We start from the raw sequence: 20,761 nt of genomic DNA, 5'->3' as shown, positions 1-20,761 counted from the left end.
AACACCTATGCAGACAATACTCAAAATGTTATAAGGATCTTAGTGTATGGGAGTATGTTTTCCTTTTCTTCCCCTAATGGATTGGAACTAACTCAGAGAATACAATACTATACTATATTGTGTTTGTTTCGGTTATATTACTGTATTCGAGTATCATGATATTGTGTATTGTTGCATAACCTACATCGCTTTGTAAGAAGCCATGATTGTCAGTTAATGTACTCAAGCATGTACTCTATTATTATTGTTTTGTAAGATTCATTTGGAAAAACATTTTTTGAATAAAATATCTTTGAAGAAAAAAATAAAATAAAAATACAGGTTGTATTGTAATGCATTGCAGAAGGGATCAGACCCCAGAAGTTGAAGTCCCAGAGTGGGATAAAAAAAATAAAGTGTTTTTCATAATACATTTTTTTAAAGTTTCAAGTAAAAGTAAAAACAGAAAAAAAAGAAAAACAGACATATTGGGTATTGCCGTGTGTAACGACCACCTCTATAAAAATATCACATGATTCACCCCCTCATCTGAACGCTGTAGAAAAAATGAAATTAAAACTGTGCTAAAACAAAAATAAAATTGTCACCTCATCATCATTTGTCATCATAAAAAGTGCAACACCAAGTGATCAAAAAGGCGTATGCCTCCCAAAATAGTACCGTCACCTCATCTCGCAAAATATAGGCCAGTACAGTGCCTTGCAAAACTATTCACCCCTTTACTTTTTTCGTGTTTTGGTGCCTCACAACCTGGAATTTTAACAATAAGACTCCTGCACTCCCCTTAATTGCTTCAAGTGTAGTATTTTATTGCATAGGCGGTTTTCCGTTAACATTTGAAATGTTTTTCGGCTTATAGCCTTCTTCAGAACACTGGATGAGCCGCACTGCTTACGTGCTAGTGTTTAAATAGGGACTGCTGTGGACTGAAGGATGGGGGCTCAGTGGCCCAGACAGCGCTTGGTGGATGCAGGCTGTAGCCCTGTTTTTTCGGCGCCGTCCTAGCCTCAAATCATGCAAGAGTGGCACAGGTTTTGCTCAAGAATATCCCTGTATTTAGCACCATCCATCTTTCCCTCAACTCTGACCAGTTTCCCAGTCCCGGCTGCTGAAAAATTCCCCACAGCATGTTGCTGCCACCAACATGTTTCACTGTGGGGATGGTGTTCTTTGGGTGATGTGTTGGGTTTGCGCCAGACATAGCATTTTCTTTGGCTGAAAAGTAGAGCTGTCCCGAACAATTTCCGGCGAATATCGCATGTTCGCTTTCGCCGCGGCGGGCGAACATATGTGATGTTCTGTCCGCCTCCTATACGTCATCATTGAGCAAACTTTGACCCTGTACCTCACAGTCAGCAGACACATTCCAGCCAATCAGCATACCCTCCCACCGCCCATCAAAAAGCATCCATCTTAGATTAATTCTGAAGCTGCAGTGTCACAAAGTTGTAATCGCAATGCGATTAATACAGGTTATATTAATCGCATTGCGATTACAACTTAGAGCTGGGTTCCTAATGGTTATATTGATAGAATATAATGAAGATTGAGAATATAGTGCTATATTCGTTGTCAATTCTAGCAATACAACCATTAAGAACTCAGATCTAAGTTGTAATCGCAATGCGAATAATGCAGGTTATATTAATCGCATTGCGAATTCAACTTAGAGCTAAGTTCCTAATGGTTGTATTGCTAGAATTGACAAATATAACGAATATAGCACTATATTCTCAATCTTTGTTATATACTAGCAATACAACCATTAGAAACCCAGCAGTTCTAAGGTGAATTTGCAATTCGATTAATATAACCTGCATTAATCGCATTGCGATTACAACTTTCTCAAATCCAACAGTACATTCTAGCATGGAGCCGTTCCCATGGTGATAGGGACGCTCCATGAGCACGGAAGTCGGCAGAAGCTCTAAGTTGAAATCGCAATGCGATTAATTCAAGTTCTATAAATCGCATTGCGATTTCAACTTAGAACTTCTGCCGACTTGCGTGCTCATGGAGTGTCCCCATCACCATGGGAACGACTCCATGCTAGAATGTACTGTCGGATTTGAGAAAGTTGAAATCGCAATGCGATTAATTCAAGGTCTATAAATCGCATTGCGATTTCAACTTACCACACTCTGCGTCAACGACGTAATTTTCCATGGGAGTTTTGCCATGGATCCCCCTCCGGCATGCCACAGTCCAGGTGTTAGTCCCCTTGAAACAACTTTTCCATCACTATTGTGGCCACAAAGAGTCCCTGTGGGTTTTCAAATTCGCCTTCCTATTGAAGTCTATTGCGGTTCGCCCGGTTCGCACGTTCGCGAACATTTGCAGAAATTTGCGATCGGAAAATTTTATGTTCGCAACATCACTACTGAAAAGTTCAATTTTAGTCTCATCAGACCAGAGCACCTTCCTCCATACATTTTGGAATTCTCCCACATGCCTTTTTTGCATACTCACAACGTGCCTTTTAGTTTTTTGCTCAAAGTAATGGCTTTCTTCTGGCCACTCTGCCATAAAGTCAAACTCTATGGAGCGTACGGCTTATTGTCATCCTATGTTACAGATACTACAGTGTCTGCTGTGGAACTCTGCAGCTCCTCCAGGGTTACCTTAGGTCTCTGTGCTGCCTTGCTGATTAATGCATTTCTTGACCGGTCCGTGAGTTTTGGCAGTTAAGATCTGTCAATCAACATCTTGACTATTTCAGCTTCCGGTTTTTGATGTCATCCATTGCTGCCTATTACCCCTGAGGAAGCCAGAGTACTGGCGAAACATGTCGGGGGGCAGTGTTAGGTTTTAATGTGCGGTCACCTTCCCACTGTGTGGTTGTCTCATGAGTAGTCCGGATGGATTACAGCTTCATTACTGACAGTAGTTGGCGATTATAGGAGAATTTTAAGTGTTATCCACGTCTGCACTAATAGGCAGGAGATAGGTAGCATCTATATTTGCCTGGGTGTTCTGATGACACAAATCGTACACCAGTATACATGCAATAGATGTGAAAGTAATACAATTAGTTGTCCCTGTAGCCATTAAGTGCAGACGAGGTAGGGTAATCAAATTTCCCTTTCACAATTAGGGGCAGGGATAGTGAATGTTCCCCCCCCCCCTCCCTCTTTCCCTCGTGTTTTTCCCTTTGTCCTCTTGTTTTCTCCTATGTCATTAAGCCAATGTCAACAGCAGAGGTGTGGTGGCTGTGTTTTTAATATCCTATATACTTTTCTGTTTCAATGGTCAGTACCATTGTGTTCTATGCATCCATTCAGGTTTTAATGTATATTGAATAAAAGTGATATATTAATTTGACTTGGGCCAAGGTAGTTTTTTTTTGCCTGTTTAGGCATCTGTAAATAAAGTGTATAATTAACCTTGCCCTAGTCTGGTCCTATAGGTATTTATGTTCTTTCCATTTGGTTATGATAGATTTGATTGTGCTCCTGGGGATCATCAAAGATTTGGATATTTTTATAACCTAACCCTGACTTGTACTTTTCAACAACATTGTCCCTTACTTGTTTGGAGAGTTCCTTGGTCTTCCTGGCAGGGTTTGGTTAGAGATGCCCCTTGCTTATGTGTTGCAGCCTCTGGGGATTTTCAAAAAAGGTGTGTATATGTAATGACAGATCATGTGACACTTAGATTGCACATAGGTGGACATTATTTCACTAATTATGTGACTTCTGAAGGTAATTGTTTGCACCAGAGCTTTTTATGGACGAATAAACAAAGGGGGTGAATACATATGCACATGACAATTTTCTGTTTTCTATTTCTAAACAATAGTTTTATTTATATATTTTTCTCATTTCACTTGACTAACTTAGACTATTGTGTTCTGATCATCACATAAAATTCAGATTAGCAAAACATTACTTAAGGCTGTAATGTGAAAACACAAAAAAAAAAGACAAGGGGGTGAATACTTTTGCAAGGCACTGTACATAAAACAATCGGGCAAAAAATAAAAAAAAACGATGGCTCTCAGAATATGGAGACACTAAAAGATTATTTTTTTTGTTTAAAAAATGCTTGTATTGTGTTAAAAGCAAAAAAAAAAAAAGTAGACATATAAGGTATCGCCGTGTCCGTAACAACCAGGTCTAGTAAAATATCACGTATATAAAACAAGAAAAGGGGGAGGCAGCGCCACATATGCAGTGTCACTTTGTATAGAGTGGTTTGATAAAGGTTAGGGTATGCTTACCATCTGTGGTTGTGAGGAGTCACAACCACTGTAGAGAGCCTTTCTGGTAATTTATAGTTTGCCAACCAGCACACTGGCTTGTTCCAGGCTGCAGCCACGGTCACTCTGTGGTGCCCCAGTAGATGAGGTGTACACAGTGGAAGTATCAAAAGGAAAACTGGTAAAAACCACGTGATCAAAAAGTCATATGCACTCCAAAATCTTACCAATCAAACCACCATTTCATCCCACAAAAAATGAGACCCTACCTAAGATAATCGCCCAAAAAAATAAAATAAAATTTGGCTCTCAGAATATGGAGACACTAAAACATGATTTTTTTTGTTTTAAAAATGCATGTATCGTGTCTGGAACAACCTGCTGTATAAAAATATCACATGACCTAACCCCTCAGGTAAACGCTATTTTTTGTCACCTTACATCACAAAAAGTGTAATACCAAGCGATCAAAAAGTCATATGCATCCTAAAATAGTACCAATCAAACCATCCTCTTATACTGAAAAAAATAAATGAGCTTCAACAGTCGCCCCCCCAAAAAAAACAATGGCTTTCAAAAATGCTTTATTATGTAAAACTGAAACAAACAACCAAAAACATTAGTCATATTTGGTATTGTCGCATCTGTAACAACCTGCTCTATAAAAATACCACATGATTCAACCTGTCAGATGAACATTGTAAATAATAAAAAATAAAAATGGTGCCGAAACTGCTGTTTTGCTTCACAAAAAGTGTAATATAGAGTAACCAAAAATCATATGTACCCTAAAATAGTACCAACAAAACTGCTACCTTATCCCATAGTTTCCAAAATGGGGTCTTTTTTTGGAGTTTCTACTCTAGGGGTGCATCAGGGATCCTTTAAATGTGACATGGCAGCTTAAAATTATCCCAGTGAAATCTGCCTTCCAAAAACCATATGGCGTTTCTTTCCTTCTGCGCAATGCTGTGTGCCCGTACAGAAGTTTACGACCACATATGGGGTGTTTCTGTAAATTACAGAATCAGGGCAATAAATATTGAGGTTTGTTTGGATGTTAACCTTTGCTTTGTTACTGGAAAAAATTTATTAAAATGGAAAATCTACAAAAAAAAGTGAAATTCCGAAATCTCATCTACATTTTCCTTTAATTCTTGTCGAACACCTAAAGGGTTACCAAGTTTGTAATACCTTGAGGGGGTAGTTTCTAAAATGGGGAAATTTTTTTTGGTGGTTTCTATTATGTAAGCCCCACAAAGTGACTTCAGACCTGAACTGGTCTTTAACCTCTACAGGACCGCCGCACGCAGGGATGTGTCTTTGTGGCGTCCCTGTAATTCCTCCTGGACGTGCAGGCGCGCCATCTAGCGAGACGCAAGATTTCGGTCAGAGCCAGCCCGCACATGCGCATTGCGGGCCGGCAAAAGTTAAAGAAGTATTTCGGAAGACTTCCGGTTTCAGCGCTGAGATGGAGGACGCGGAGTAAGTGAGCTCCAACCATCCCTCACCTATAAAGAGCTCCGGACGCAGCATACCGGCGTAGCAAGGGACGGGACAGTGACCCTGACCTCCCCAGAACATCCTGGCACGAGGCCCATGGATAGATACCTGCTCTGGAGCGGCAGAAAACGGGTACGGAGCGGCGCTGCACTAACAGACACCAGCGTGCCAGACAGATGGAGGGCTCGGAACCTGCGTCCCCTTGCGCGGTGGAGAGTGTCATAGATGCCCTACCAGGCACGCAGCCCGAAGACTCATCGGACTTGACCAAAATAAATTGCAAATCGCTGGCCATAGACGTAGCCATACACCTGGCGCCAGATATCAAGGAGACACTTTCTAAAACACTGGCGATGTCCCTACAGCAGCTGCATGAAACCGTGGCGCAACATGACACGTGCCTAGTGGACCTAGAGCAGCGGTGTACCTCTTTAGAAGAGGGGAACTCCAAATCCAACCTGGCCATCCAGGAGCTACAGAAACATAACATCATCTTGAGAGATCGTCTTGAGGACTTAGAGAACCGTTCCAGGCGGAATAATTTGAGACTTCTAGGCCTACCCGAGGGGGTTAAAGCGTAGGCCCTTAAAGAGATATGTCAAATCGACCTACCACGGGCCCTGGGGCTAGATGGAAAACATAAAGTGGAGCGGGCACATCGGGTCGGACCGCCGCCAGACCCACATAGTTCGCCTAACCAAGACGGCAATAACTCACTGCAGAGACCCCGTCCAGTCATCATGCGGTACCTGGACTATTGCGACAAGGAGGCGATCCTCAGAGCCTATAGAACCAGGAGAGGTACCTTGAAGATTAGGGGACAGGTCATACTGCTATTTGCGGATTATTCCGCTCAAGTTGCAAAACAAAGGAGGGAGTTCAGTGGCTTATGCTCGGCCTTGTTCCGTCGACAAGTCAAGTTTCAGTTACAGTATCCGGCCACACTGAGAGTGGCCATGCTAGATGGAACTACCGCCGTATTCTGCGACCCTTCCGCAGCGGCAGAGTCGCTGCAGGATCTATTGACCGCTGAAGACGTGCAGGATTTGGCAGACTGGGACAGTACTAAATCCAAGCGGTGGGAGAGACCAAGCAGCCCGGATGGGAAACACCTTCCCCAAAGGGAAAGGGATCGCAGAGGCAGAGAGCAGCCTCCTGGAAGGGGTCAAATGTCCCGCGTCAGTTAAGGAAATCTTGCCTGTTGTGGTTGATTGCATTGTAATGCTCTCCCATGGAAAAAGGAGGTTCTTATGATAGGCATCGTGGATAAGGGCGAAGTTATCATTACTGGTGCTAATATGTTTTAATATGTTTTGGTTATTTGCATTTAAATGATGTTAAGCAGGCCGCTAGCTTCACCCAGTAGGTGACGTACTATGATGTAATAGCACGGCAGGACATAGGAGGTGAGGGGTGGGAAGATCTTGGCAGCTCAGAAAAAAGGGAGTCCCAACAACAAAGAAAATAGTATTGAAGAGTAGGGGATTACTAACCGTTGCTGTTGACGGTCAACGTCCCAAAGTTATTATAATTGCTGGGGATTTGTTGTCATATTTTCCAGGAAGATATAGTCTAATTGAGAGTGTGAAGAGGCATAGAGCTTTTTCAATTTATATTGTACATCACCAAGGGAAACAGATACATATTCTGGAATGTGAAGGGCCTAAGGTCACCTCACAAGAGGTGAATGGTGCTGCGTCACTTGAAGAGGGCTAATCCGGATATAGCGCTACTTCAGGAGACACAACTTGCAGAGGGTGATTTTACAAGAATTAATAAATTGTGGGTAGGTAAAGTATACGGGTCGGCCTCGGTTGCCAAGAAGGCTGGGGTATTGATCCTCATTAACAAAAATTTAAATTGCCAGGTCCTGGGATCATCTTCTGATGGAGGAGGACAGTTTATCCATATCCAGATTGTAGCTCAAGATGCCCATTACAGTGTTTACAATGTATATGGCCCCAACAAAAATAACGAAAGTTTTTTAAAGACCTAGAAACCAAATTATTATCTGACCCTTGCACGAATAAAATAGTGGGGGGAGATTTCAATTCGGTGGTGAAAGATGAGGAAGATAGGCAGCGAGGTAACTCCCCAAGGGCAGCGGCAAGCAAACATGACAGAGCACTAGGTAGGCTGATGGAGGGGGAGGTCTTGGTGGATCCATGGCGCCAATTGCATCCTGACGAAAAATCCTACTCCGATTCTCACCCACAGGATTCCTGGTCGCGTGTCTATTATATATTGACCAGCTCCAATTTGATGAGAAGGGTGGAAAAGGCTGATATTGGAGACTTGGTGATATCAGATCACTCCCCAGTTTGGATACAGATAAGGGATACATACCCTAAGGGTCCCGATTATCTGTGGAGATTCCCTTCACATTTGACAGCGAGTGAAGACTTTGTCAACAAATTAATTGCATGGTGGGAGGAGTACATGGGAGACAATCAGGAGCATGCAGACTCGCCGGAGCTGTTGTGGAATGCCTCTAAAGTGGTCATACGGGGGAGGATTATGAGTTATGTTTTTGGGCTACGAAAGCAAACTCAAACACGATTTGAGCAAACTAGCCTGTTAGTAAGGAGCTCCTGCCAGGAATATAGGAAGAACCCTACCGCTGTGAATAAGCAGAAGTGGATAGATGCCAGGGGTGCTTTTGAGGCCAATGAGAAGGATCGGGAGCTGCTAAACAACGCAAATCTTTCAGAAACGTTACACAAATTTGGAAATAAATCCGGACGCCTGCTGGCCAATCTTGCAAAAGGCAGACGAGCCCCTCAGTTCATAGCTGGACTTAAGGAAGGAAAAGGGCGAAGTCACTACAGACCCTTCTAAGATAAACTCAATGCTAGGTGATTATTATGAGAAATTATACCAGGATGTCACTAGGCCTGACCTTACAGATTCCCTCTTGGAAAAGGTCAAATTACCCTGTCTCAACACAGAACAATTACAATATCTTAATGGGGAGGTTAGTCTAGAAGAACTTCAGTCAGTCATTAAAAAGTTAGGGAATGCTAAAGCGCCCGGCCCGGATGGGTATCCCGGGGAATATTATAAGGCATTGGTCAGGTATCCCCGGTCCTATTAAAATGGTATAATGATGTACTAATTGGCAAAGTGTCCCCAGATAAGGAGAATGTCTCCTATATCAAATTACTCCCCAAGCCGGGAAAAGACCCCTTATTACCAGGGTCGTATAGACCAATCTCACTTATTAATGTGGACACCAAAATACTTTCAAAGATCATTGCAGATCGTTTGGCGACCATATTACCATCACTTATTGGTAAAGAGCAGGTGGGGTTTGTGCAGGGCCGTTCAGCGGTAACCAACATCCGTACTGTATTAACGGTGCTGGTTAGGGTCTGTCACCTGGACGCTGAGAAAGCTTTTGACAATGTGAGGTGGGCATGGCTGGAGGCAGTGTTGGATAGGATGGGATTCACAGGGACTTTCAGGGTTTTCCTTTCACAATTGTACAGGCTCCCTAGAGCACGGATATATACCCGGGGTTTTTTATCCAAACCATTTCACCTCCAAAAGGGGACACGTCAGGGTTGCCCCCTATCACCCCTTTTGTTTAATCTTTCTATAGAGCCATTAGCTAGGTTTTTATGTCATTCTGATTTATATGAAGGGATAGGGATAGGCACTAGGCAACTAAAGACTGCGCTGTTCGCAGACGATATAATACTATTTATAGCTAACCCTAAAAAGCATGTTGAGCAGATTTTTCTTGCACTGAACCACTTCAGATCCTATTCAGGGTATAGATTGAATGTGTCAAAGTGCGAGTTGTTGGCCCTATCCCAGAAAGATACAGGGGGATACCAGTTGCCTAAGCATTTGAGCATAGCAAAAGCGCAAGGGAGCATCAAGTATCTGGGCATAAACATTGGCAGAGACCCGCACTCATTATATTCCCTGAACTTTTCCCCTCTTATTGCCAAGATCGTGCAAGAGCTAGATAGATGGCAGGGGCTACCTCTAAACCTGGTGGGTAGGTGTCATCTCATTAGAATGATGAGTATGTCCAAACTTCTTTATCCACTCCAGACTATCCCACTTCTCCTACGCCATGCGGATGTCCAACTGCTGGAAAGCAGGTTCATTCGCTTCATCTGGCAAGAAAAAAGGCCCAGAATATCACTGGACAAACTAAAACTTAGAAAGGAGGAGGGAGGCCTGAACTTTCCAGATATTAGAGGTTACAACCTGACGTGCATAAGTAGGCACATCTTAGACTGGGTCAATGGGACGACTCATTACTCAAACCTGGCCTTAGAGAGGGAGTTAGTATGGCCCTGGGACCTGGTGGCTTTGCTCCATGCTAAAAGACCCACTTTACCTGTGCACATCAAATCTTCTCTCGTAGTGAGGGACACGACGGTAGTATGGAAAAATCTTAGAATTCACTTTCATCTCCCGTACCAGATTTCCAAACACCTCCCTTTAAGGGGGAACCCTTCCTTTGTACCAGGCAGGGACAGCGTATTCTTTAAAGATTGGGCCCTCAAGGGGATAAATAAAGTAGGAGACTTGTTCCATGAAATTGAAGGGAGGTGGGCAACTTTGCAGGAATTAAAAGGCAAATTGGCATTGGGAAGTTCCTCATTCATGCAATATACTCAAGTAAGAAATTACTGTAGAAGCTTATCTAGTGACTTGTCAAAGGAGTGGAAACCAAATTATTTTGACTCATTCCTAAGCGTCAAGGCAAAGAGATCACTGTCAATGTCACACCAGGCGCTGAGAGACAGGTGGAGAGCTATAGACCCTAAGGGAATATTTAAGAAATGGGCCCGAAAATTGGAGGTGGCGGAGATTCACGAAATGGTCTGGTCGGGAATCGTAGCATTGCGTAAGGCCATAATAAATGAAACATGGAGGGAAACTCACGTGAAAATTTTGCACCATGCTATATATGGATTCGATCTACCTAGTTCCCCAGCCAATCCAGGGAGAATAACAGCTCGCCCCAAATGTGACACCCCCAAGTCATATTTGTATCATGGTTTATGGGCATGCTCGAAAATGAGCAAGTACTGGGAAGAGATCAGTCAGATGTTGAGCAAGATTAGCAGAATACGCACTACAGTCACGCCATCGTTGGCAATATTACACTGTGATGCTGCAAACCAAGCAGTTAACCAGGGTTCAGTGGAAAAGGGAGATGATCTATCTAACATACCATTGGTGGGCCACAGACTGATTATGGTTGCTAAAAGGTGTCTGCTTCGGCTATGGCGATCAACTGAGGTCCCTACTCGGGAAATGGTGGTAGTACAAATGCGCAACTTATTTCATTTGGAATGGTTAAAGCGCTAAATTGTAAAGAGGTGCTAGGACAGATTTTTTCAAACATGGAAACTGTTTGCTCTGACGTACAGGTCCTTCTCCAAAAATTAGCATATTGTGATAAAGTTCATTATTTTCTGTAATGTACTGATAAACATTAGACTTTCATATATTTTAGATTCATTACACACAACTGAAGTAGTTCAAGCCTTTTATTTTTTTAATATTGATGATTTTGGCATACAGCTCATGAAAACCCAAAATTCCTATGTAAAAAAATTAGCATATTTCATCCGACCAATAAAAGAAAAGTGTTTTTTAATACAAAAAAAGTCAACCTTCAAATAATTATGTTCAGTTATGCACTCAATACTTGGTCGGGAATCCTTTTGCAGAAATGACTGCTTCAATGCGGCGTGGCATGGAGGCAATCAGCCTGTGGCACTGCTGAGGTGTTATGGAGGCCCAGGATGCTTCGATAGCGGCCTTAAGCTCATCCAGAGTGTTGGGTCTTGCGTCTCTCAACTTTCTCTTCCCAATATCCCACAGATTCTCTATGGGGTTCAGGTCAGGAGAGTTGGCAGGCCAATTGAGCACAGTACTACCATGGTCAGTAAACCATTTACCAGTGGTTTTGGCACTGTGAGCAGGTGCCAGGTCGTGCTGAAAAATGAAATCTTCATCTCCATAAAGCTTTTCAGCAGATGGAAGCATGAAGTGCTCCGAAATCTCCTGATAGCTAGCTGCATTGACCCTGCCCTTGATAAAACACAGTGGACCAACACCAGCAGCTGACATGGCACCCCAGACCATCACTGACTGTGGGTACTTGACACTGGACTTCAGGCATTTTGGCATTTCCCTCTCCCCAGTCTTCCTCCAGATTTGCTTTCATCCGGAAAAAGTACTTTGGACCACTGAGCAACAGTCCAGTGCTGCTTCTCTGTAGCCCAGGTCAGACGCTTCTGCCGCTGTTTCTGGTTCAAAAGTGGCTTGACCTGGGGAATGTGGCACCTGTAGCCCATTTCCTGCACACGCCGGTGGCTCTGGATTTTTCTACTCCAGACTCAGTCCACTGCTTCCGCAGGTCCCCCAAGGTCTGGAATCTGTCCTTCTCCACAATCTTCCTCAGGGTCTGGTCACCTCTTCTCGTTGTGCAGCGTTTTCTGCCACACTTTTTCCTTCCCACAGACTTCCCACTGAGGTGCCTTGATACAGCACTCTGGGAACAGCCTATTCGTTCAGAAATATCTTTCTGTGTCTTACCCTCTTGCTTGAGGGTGTCAATGATGGCCTTCTGGACAGCAGTCAGGTTGGCAGTCTTACCCATGATTGCGGTTTTGAGTAATGAACCAGGCTGGGAGTTTTTAAAAGCCTCAGGAATCTTTTGCAGGTGTTTAGAGTTAATTAGTTGATTCAGATGATTAGGTTAATAGCTCGTTTAGAAAACCTTTTCATGATATGTGTTACGCTGAGCGCTCCGGGTCCCCTGCTGGCCGCGGAGCGCTCACAGCGTATGCCCCCAGGCAGCACTCCAGTGTCTCGGCGTGTGCGTCCTCGCTCTCTAGGGCGCGCGTGCGCCGGGACTCTTAGATTCAAAGGGCCAGTGCACCAGTGATTGGTGCCTGGTCCAAAAGGGATATTAAGGGTTAAGGTTTGTGAGAGGCAGTGCTGACTTAATTAGGCTGCACCTGTGCACTGCCCATTTATACCTTCTCCTCCCACAGCTTCCTGCCGGATCTTTGTGCCTTGTGCCTCAGAGAAAGCGTTCCACAGTGTTTGTTTGCCTTGCCTGTTGCCGAACCCGTTGCTACCGTCTACTCGCCTTAGAACCTTTGCCGCCGACTACGTCCGACTACGCTCTTGCCTTCTCCCTGTGTACCACGCCTTATCAGCTGCCAGAGAGGTCGAGTTGTTACTAGGGGACACGACCTGGTAATTACCGCCGCAGCAAATCCATCCCGCCTCGCGGCGGGGTCTGGTGAAGACCAGTAACTGCTTAGAATCGGTCCTTTAGTACAACCCGCGCCATCGCCTCTCTGGTCCAGAGGATCCACTACCTGTCCTGCCGGTACGTGACAGTAAGATCCAGCCATGGATCCCGCTGATGACAAATATGATGGAGATCCTAAGCAGTGCCGTGGGTTCTTGTCGCAGTGCTCTCTCCACCTCGAGCTTCTGTCCGACCAGTTTCCTTCTGAGCGAGCCAAGGTAGCCTTTATTCTCAGTTTGCTGTCCGGGAAGGCCCTGGCCTAGGCTACACCACTATGGGACCGCGCAGATCCTGCCACCGCTTCCGTCCAGAGCTTCTGCCTAGAGTTCCGGAATGTTTTTGAGGAGCCTGCCCGGGTTACCTCCGCAGAGACTGCCTTACTAAATTTGACCCAAGGAGGTTCTTCCGTGGGTGACTATGCCATTCAGTTCCGCACCCTGGCCTCTGAGCTGAACTGGAACAATGAAGCCCTTTGCGCCACCTTCAAGAAGGGACTTAATAGTGAAGTAAAGGACGTTCTGGCTGCACGTGAGCTTCCTTCCACTCTTAGTGACCTCATCTTGCTGGCCACTAGGATAGACAAACGTTTCGCCGAAAGACAAGAACTCCTCCTTGAAAAGGAAAAAGCTCGTCCTAGACGCTTTCCTTGTCTGGCTCCCGTTTTTCTGCGTCCACCTCAACCCGCTACTGGGCTTTCCGCCGTGGAAGCCATGCAGGTGGATCGGTCACGCCTGACTCCGCAAGAACGAAGCCGCTGCAGAAACGAGAACCTGTGTCTGTACTGTGCCAGTACCGAGCACTTCCTTAGAGATTGTCCTCTCCGTCCACCGCGTTCGGGAAACGCTCGCACCTAGTAAACGTGGGAGAGGCGTTGCTAGGTGTGGATTCTTCCTCTCCATGTCTCATCATACCCGTGCAGTTGATCATCTCTTCCAAGTCCTCTTTCTCCGCAGCCGCCTTCTTGGATTCCGGTTCAGCTGGCAACTTCATTCACGCCTCCTTGGTTGATAAGTACCGTATTCCAGTGATCCGTCTACCCAAACCGTTTTTCATCTCTACTGTTAACGGTGAGAGACTCTCTGCCACCGTACAGTTCCGTACCCAGCCTCTGCAGATGGACATCGGAATATTTCATACCGAGACTATAGAGTTCTTTGTCCTTCCCTTCTGTTCCTCCGAACTCCTCCTGGGTCTGCCGTGGCTTCAACGTCATAGTCCTGTCCTGAATTGGTCCACCGGTGAGATCCTGCGTTGGGGTTCCTCCTGTTCGGACCGCTGTCTCAAGCCTGCTCTGGTCAAACAGAATCCGCAAGTTTCTCCGCCTTCTGGGCTGCCCAAGCCATACCATTCCTTCGCGGATGTCTTCTGCAAGAAACAAGCTGAGGTCCTTCCTCATCACCGATCCTATGATTGCCCGATCGACCTGATACCCGGTTCTACTCCACCTCGGGGCAGAATTTATCCTCTCTCACCTCCTGAGACTCTTGCCATGTCCGACTATATACGTGAGAACCTACAGAGAGGATTCATAAGAAAATCTTCTTCTCCTGCTGGGGCCGGTTTTTTCTTCGTGACAAAAAAAGACGGCTCCCTCCGCCCCTGCATTGACTACAGAGGTCTTAATAAAATTACCATCAAGAACCGTTACCCTCTGCCTCTAATCTCTGAGCTATTTGATCGTCTCCGAGGGGCTAAGATCTTCACAAAATTGGACCTTCGAGGGGCCTATAATCTGATCCGTATCCGGGAAGGAGACGAATGGAAGACCGCCTTTAACACAAGGGATGGCCATTTTGAGTATTTGGTAATGCCCTTCGGCCTCTGCAACGCACCTGCTGTCTTCCAGGAATTCGTCAATGATATTTTCAGGGACTTACTTTACACCTGCGTGGTCGTATACCTGGATGATATCCTGATCTTTTCCTCCAATTTGGATCAACACAGGGTCCATGTGCAACAAGTTCTTACTCGTCTTAGGAGAAATCGCCTGTACGCTAAACTTGAAAAATGTCTTTTTGAACGGACCTCCCTGCCTTTCCTGGGATACATTATCTCAGCCCAAGGACTTCAAATGGACCCAGCCAAGCTCTCGGCGGTTCTGGATTGGCCACGCCCCTCTGGTCTCCGAGCCATACAAAGATTTCTGGGCTTTGTGAATTACTACAGGCAATTCATCCCTCACTATTCCACTCTGGTAGCTCCTATCGTGGCCCTCACAAGAAAAGGAGCTAACCCCAAATCCTGGCCTTCCCAAGCCGAGGAAGCCTTCCAGTCCCTGAAATACGCCTTTGCCTCTGCACCCGTTCTCTCTAGACCAGATTCCACCAAGCCTTTCTCTCTTGAAGTGGATGCCTCCTCAGTGGGAGCCGGAGCTGTCCTCACCCAGAAGTCTTCCCGGGGCAAGACTTCTACTTGTGGCTTCTTTTCTAAAACATTCTCTTCCGCAGAAAGAAATTACTCCATTGGGGACAGGGAACTGCTGGCTATTAAATTGGCACTGGAGGAATGGAGACATTTACTCGAGGGCGCCACACATCCTGTGTACATCTTCACGGACCACAAGAACCTGGCTTATCTCCAGTCTGCTCAGAGATTAAATCCCCGTCAGGCTCGTTGGTCTCTGTTCTTCGCCCGCTTTAATTTTGAGATCCATTTCCGTCCAGCTTGTAAGAACATTAGGGCAGATGCTCTGTCTCGCTCCTCTGATGTGGTGGGCGACGAGTTAACACCTCGATATATTATCCCTCCAGAACGCCTTATAACAGTCGCTCCCGTGGACCTGCGCCTTCTTCCTCCTGGCAAATCCTACGTACCCCCACGTCAGCGGCTGCGAATTCTCAAGTGGGGCCACGCCTCCCCTTTTGCCGGTCATTCAGGGGTGCAAAAGTCTCTCCAACTAATCTCCCAAAGGTACTGGTGGTCTTCTCTAGAGAAAGATGTCTCGGACTTCGTCCAGGCCTGTATGATTTGCGCCCGGGATAAATCGCCTCGCCAGAAACCAGCGGGTCTCCTCTTGCCTCTACCCATTCCTGAAGTTCCCTGGTCTCACATCGCCATGGACTTTATTACAGATCTTCCCTCCTCCCATGGCAAGTCCGTTATTTGGGTCGTGGTGGATCGCTTTTCCAAGATGGCTCACTTTGTACCCCTGCCCGGTCTACCCTCTGCACCCATGTTGGCCAAACAATTTTTCCAACATATCTTCCATCTCCATGGCCTTCCCAAACATATTGTCTCAGATCGTGGGGTACAATTTGTCTCCAAATTCTGGAGGGCTCTATGTGCTCAGCTCGGGATCAAATTGGACTTTTCTTCTTCGTACCATCCTCAGTCTAACGGCCAAGTAGAACGGGTGAACCAAATTTTGGGTGACTATCTGCGTCACTTTGTATCCTCACGCCATGACGACTGGGCTGATCTACTTCCCTGGGCGGAGTTCTCCTACAACTACAAACAATCCTCTGCCTCTAACAAGTCTCCTTTCTTTGTCGTTTTTGGCCGTCATCCTCTTCCACCTCTGCCGCAGTCTACCACTCCTTCTTCTGTACCTGCTGTGGACAGTCTTGTACAGGATTTTTCCTCCATCTGGCGAGAAACCCACGCTGCTCTCCTCAAGGCTTCCGCCCGTATGAAGGTTCAAGCTGACAAGAGACGCAGATCTCCTCCGGAATTTCGCCCGGGTGACAAGGTGTGGCTCTCCTCTAGGTACATCCGATTTAGGGTCCCAAGTTACAAGTTGGGCCCTCGTTTCTTGGGACCCTATAAAATCAAGAGTCGTATCAATCAAGTTTCTTATCAGCTCCATCTTCCTCCCTCCCTCCGAATCCATAACTCCTTCCATGTCTCCCTTCTTAAACCTGCTGTCTTTAACCGTTTGTCTCCCAAGCTTGTTTCTCCCACCCCTGTCGCCGGTACCTCCGATATATTCTCTGTCAAGGAGATCTTTGCGACCAAGATCTCCCGGGGAAAAAGATTTTTTTTGGTCGACTGGGAGGGCTGCGGTCCTGAGGAGAGGTCATGGGAGCCGGAGGAGAACATCCTGGACCGCAGTCTCATCCGCAAGTTCTTCGGTACCAAAAAGAGAGAGAGACCAAAGGGGGGGGGGGGGGGTACTGTTACGCTGAGCGCTCCGGGTCCCCTGCTGGCCGCGGAGCGCTCACAGCGTATGCCCCCAGGCAGCACTCCAGTGTCTCGGCGTGTGCGTCCTCGCTCTCTAGGGCGCGCGTGCGCCGGGACTCTTAGATTCAAAGGGCCAGTGCACCAGTGATTGGTGCCTGGTCCAAAAGGGATATTAAGGGTTAAGGTTTGTGAGAGGCAGTGCTGACTTAATTAGGCTGCACCTGTGCACTGCCCATTTATACCTTCTCCTCCCACAGCTTCCTGCCGGATCTTTGTGCCTTGTGCCTCAGAGAAAGCGTTCCACAGTGTTTGTTTGCCTTGCCTGTTGCCGAACCCGTTGCTACCGTCTACTCGCCTTAGAACCTTTGCCGCCTGCCCTGACCTCTGCTACGTCCGACTACGCTCTTGCCTTCTCCCTGTGTACCACGCCTTATCAGCTGCCAGAGAGGTCGAGTTGTTACTAGGGGACACGACCTGGTAGTTACCGCCGCAGCAAATCCATCCCGCCTTGCGGCGGGCTCTGGTGAAGACCAGTAACTGCTTAGAACCGGTCCTTTAGTACAACCCGCGCCATCGCCTCTCTGGTCCAGAGGATCCACTACCTGTCCTGCCGGTACGTGACAATATGCTAATTTTTTTTGATAGGAATTTGGGGTTTTCATGAGCTGTATGCCAAAATCATCAATATTAAAACAATAAAAGGCTTGAACTACTTCAGTTGTGTGTAATGAATCTAAAATATATGAAAGTCTAATGTTTATCAGTACATTACAGAAAATAATGAACTTTATCACAATATGCAAATTTTTTTTAGAAGGACCTGTATGTTCCATGCACAGAATACATAAAAATAATGAGCCCATTCAGGCTGACAGGATGGTATCTAAAGGAGGACCTGAAAGGAGATTTGTGACCATTCAAAGTATCCGGATGATGCTCAGCAGTTACTTTCAGAATCACTCGGGGACCGGTACACTGACAAGGTGTAAATACTTTCGAAGGGGGGAGGATACCCTAGTTTATATGGAGTCCTTAGAGGCGAATGGTACAATTTCTTCTCTTCCTTTTCTCTCACCATCTGCCTATGTGAAGGCACCTCTATTGGGATTATAGTTTTCCTGGAATCCTCTTAGGGCAACAAATTGCATCAGTTGGGGGAGGGAACCGGGAAGTATGCCAGTTTATGGTAAAGGACGACTAAAAGGAGGGGGGGGGGGGGGAATGAAAACGAGATTCCAAATGTGATATTTGAATTGTTCTTTCTTTCCTTTGTTTGATGTACTGCAATGCTGAATGGAAGAGAATGTAATGCTTCCTAATTGCTTGATTTATGCTATTTAATTGACATTGTATGGAATCTCACAAAACGTAATAAAAATATATTTAAAAAAAAATTAAGTATTTCGTCACCATCCTGCCAGCCAATGATAGTCGCTGGCAGGCTGGTGATTTTCAAAAAAACGAATCACAAGCCCTATAAACAGCTTATATTTATAAATATAAGGTGTTAAATGGCTGCTGGGTTTTTTCGTCGGTTGGTTCCAGCAGAGGAGCACAGTTCACAGTGAGTACACCAAACAGCACACTTAGCCCCCAGATCACCCCAATTAACCCCTTGATCGCCCCTGTCAATCACCTAGTGAAAGGGAAAAAAGTGATCAGTGAAACGTTTTTCACTAGTATTGACAGTTAGGTTTAGGATAGTTCAGGCCCCTTTGTTAGACAGTTAGCGTCAGTTAGCGCCCAGCCCACCGCAGTCACTGATTAGCGTATCGCTAATCAGCATTTGTACTTTTATAGTATCTGTAAGTGATCAGAACTGATCACAGTCAGATCTATAATAGTATTAGTGTCACCTTAGCTCGCCCTCCACCCAAAACACAGTGTTTGCCCAATCAGCGCTGCGGCGATAAAAAAATCTGTTTTGATATTTTTTATCAATCGCAGCGGCCAACGGTACTTCGCTAGCCTCCCATTTGTAAGACAGGCTTGCTTTTTTTCTTGGGTAGTCTCAGGGAATACCCCCTAAATTTAGTAGTCCAAATGGCAAATAAGGGGTATTCTTCTGAAGAGGCCTACAGGCTTCTGACCCAGTCAGATGAGGAATGGGAACCCTCATCTGACGAATCCAGCGGGTCAGAATGCGAACCTGTAGAAAGCAGTGGCAGTCTGACCCAAAGTTCGGACGAGGAGGTTGAGGTCCCTGATACCACCAGGCGTACCCGGCCCGTGTTTCTAGACCACAGGTTGCACAGGATCCGCTTCAAGGGCAGCAGAGTGGGGCTGGCGCTGTCGGATTACGTGGTGAGGCATACATCAGAAGCGCAGCCCATCCTGGACCTAGTACCAGCACTGCCGTACAACATGGTGAAGTGGCGAGCACCAGAAAGGCAGTTGAAGCTGGTACGGTGGCACGTGCAGTTGTTCCCCCGTCTGTAATTACTGGCGTCACGCAAAGGGAGGGAAAAGGGAAGGCCCTGCCCAAGGGAGAGGGAAAGGTGGTGACCCCTGACCCACCTTGCAGCTGGCACCTGACTGCCCTGACGTCCCTAGACGGGTTACTCACCCGTACGCCGATCACGTGCCTAAACCCTGGCTTTCCCTAAGATGAGCCCTAGGTAGTGAACGGGGCAGTGGGATCACTAGTCCGCACCACTGACACTAAGAGGAAAACACCAAAGAGAGGACAGACAATACAGACAAACATATAATCCCATGTGGGCGACAACAGCAGACCAAAAAGGCCCAACAGGGATCCGGAGGGTAACGTTCTGGAACAACAACCAGGGAACGCAGCAACACAGCTCCAGTGGGTCAGTATAGAAGTCCAGGCAGGAAGCTCTATATCTGGCAACCAGAGAAGTGGGAGAGGGGAATATAAGGAGGTTTGGAGTGCTGGACAAGGAACAGCTGAGGAGAAGGAGCTACGGATCCCTGAGTGAGCCAAAAAGGGTTGCAAAGCAAACCCAGAAAGCTACCATAAAGAAACAGCCCTATCTTTCTACATAGAGCGCGCAGCCAACCGCTGCGACTTCCTGACCCCGGGTATAACGGAGTCAGGCGTGGTTCTTGACACCCTCGTGACAGTACCCCCCTCTCTACGAGGTGCCTCCGGACACTCAGGACCAGGTCTCTCAGGATGAGAGGCATGAAAAGCCCGAACTAGCCTGTCGGCGTTTACCTCGGATGCAGGAACCCACATTCTTTCCTTGGGACCGTAACCTCTCTAGTGCACCAGATATTGAAGAGAGCGGCGGACCCGACGAGAATTAACAATTTTGGATATCTGAAATTCTAGCTTACCATCCACAACAACAGGAGGGGGTGGTAGCGGTGACGGTTCTAGAGGTGGAACATATTTCTTGAGTAACGACTTATGAAAGACGTTATGGATTTTAAAAGTCTGAGGTAGCTCCAGGCGAAAAGCCACGGGGTTAATGATGGCTACAATTTTGTAAGGACCAATGAACCTAGGACCCAGTTTCCAAGAGGGAACCTTTAATTTAATATTCCTAGTAGACAACCACACATAGTCATTCACTCCTAGGTCCGGACCTGGCGACCGTCTCTTATCAGCCATGCATTTGTATTTACCTCCCATATTTTTCAAGTTAGCTTGCACCTTCTGCCATACCGATGAAATA

This window comes from Bufo gargarizans, chromosome 7 (assembly GCF_014858855.1).
Source record: "Bufo gargarizans isolate SCDJY-AF-19 chromosome 7, ASM1485885v1, whole genome shotgun sequence".
Classification (NCBI taxonomy): domain Eukaryota; kingdom Metazoa; phylum Chordata; class Amphibia; order Anura; family Bufonidae; genus Bufo; species Bufo gargarizans.
This window is presented reverse-complemented; position numbering follows the sequence as displayed.